At 47.6% G+C, this 1,663-nt stretch overlaps 1 pseudogene; it reads right to left on the reverse strand.

The window, feature by feature from the left end:
* Nucleotides 1-835: 835 nt before the first annotated feature.
* LOC135513610 (endoplasmic reticulum aminopeptidase 2-like) overlaps nucleotides 836-1,663 on the reverse strand; it is a 10,171-nt pseudogene continuing 9,343 nt past the window's right edge.

Raw genomic sequence — 1,663 nt, forward strand, 5'->3', positions numbered from 1 at the left:
TAACATTCTGGAGTATATGCAAATTGCCATCATTCAAACTGAGGCAGCAGACTTTGTGAAAATTCATATTTGTGTCATTCTCAAAACTTTTGGCCACGACTGTACATATCTACCTCAATTACCTTGTACCCCTGCACATACACTCAGTACTGGTACCCCATGTATATAGCCATGTTACCATTACTAATTGTGTATTTATTGTAACTTTTATTATTACGTTTTATAACTTTTCTAATATTTCAATATTTTCTCTCTATCTGCATTGTTGGGAAAGGCAAGTGCTGAGTCAGGTAAGTCCATTCTCTCCACCATCCTGTAGAAGGCTTCCAGGTAGGCCAACCCTTGGAGGAGGGGCACAGTGTGACTCTCTGATCGCAGGTAACCAATGAGGTCCAAGGCTTTATCGAGTGACAGCAGACCTGCTCTAATATTATAGAGAGATGATGTCAGAAACAAAAGTGTGTTTGTGTTGTCTATTCACATAATCGCATGGACACACACACACACACACGCACACGCACACGCACACACACATACACATACACACACACACACACACACACACACATACACACACACACGCACGCACACACAGGTTTCTTACGTGGTGAGTTGGAAGGCGTTGGGTATGAGGTGTGTTCTGTCTATGAAGCTGAGAGCTGTGGTAGTAGTTGTAGTAGTTGTATCAAGCCGTCCCAGCCTGGACCATCATAGTGGACCAGGTAATAACCAGCCATGTCCACATTCACCTTCACCCACCCCCCCCACCCCACCTCCACACTGTCTGAGGAGAGGAGAGACACAGCAATCAATCATTTAGTGAAACAACCAGTCAATCAGTCAATCAACTCCACAGCAAGCTCCACACTGAGGAGAGAAAAAGCTATTATATTCCCTGTGAGTGTGGTCAGTAGGTGTCCTACCTGTGAGTGTGGCCAGTAGGTGTCCTACCTGTGAGTGTGGTCAGTAGGTGTCCTACCTGTGAGTGTGGTCAGTAGGTGTCCTACCTGTGAGCGTGGACAGTAGGTGTCCTACCTGTGAGAGTGGTCATGAGGCGTCTTACCTGTGAGTGTAGTCATGAGGTGTCTGTGAATGCTAGTTGAGGTGTCAGTCCTGTATGTCAGAGGGATGTGCCACAGGTACCTAACACACAGAGATCAGAGAGGGGAGGGATGAGGTGCAGGAATATGACCCAGCCGCTCCCTCAGAACATGCGCAGACCAGCTGGCTGGTGTGTTTACGGACATATTCAATCAATCCCTATCCCAGTCTGCTGTTCCCACATGCTTCAAGAGGGCCACCATTGTTCCTATTCCCAAGAAAGCTAAGATAACTGAGCTAAACGACTACCGCCCCGTAGTCACTTCCGTCATCATGAAGTGCTTTGAGAGACTAGTCAAGGACCATATCACCTCCACCCTACCTGACACCCTAGACCCACTCCAATTTGCTTACCGCCCAAATAGGTCCACAGACGATGCAATCTCATCCACACTGCACACTGCCCTAACCCATCTGGACAAGAGGAATACCTATGTGAGAATGCTGTTTATCGACTACAGCTCGGCATTTAACACCATAGTACTCTTCAAGCTCGTCATCAAGCTCGAGACCATGGGTCTTGACCCCGCCCTGTGCAACTGGGTACTGGACTTCCTGACGG

Source organism: Oncorhynchus masou, chromosome 25, assembly GCF_036934945.1.
Source record: "Oncorhynchus masou masou isolate Uvic2021 chromosome 25, UVic_Omas_1.1, whole genome shotgun sequence".
NCBI lineage: Eukaryota > Metazoa > Chordata > Actinopteri > Salmoniformes > Salmonidae > Oncorhynchus > Oncorhynchus masou.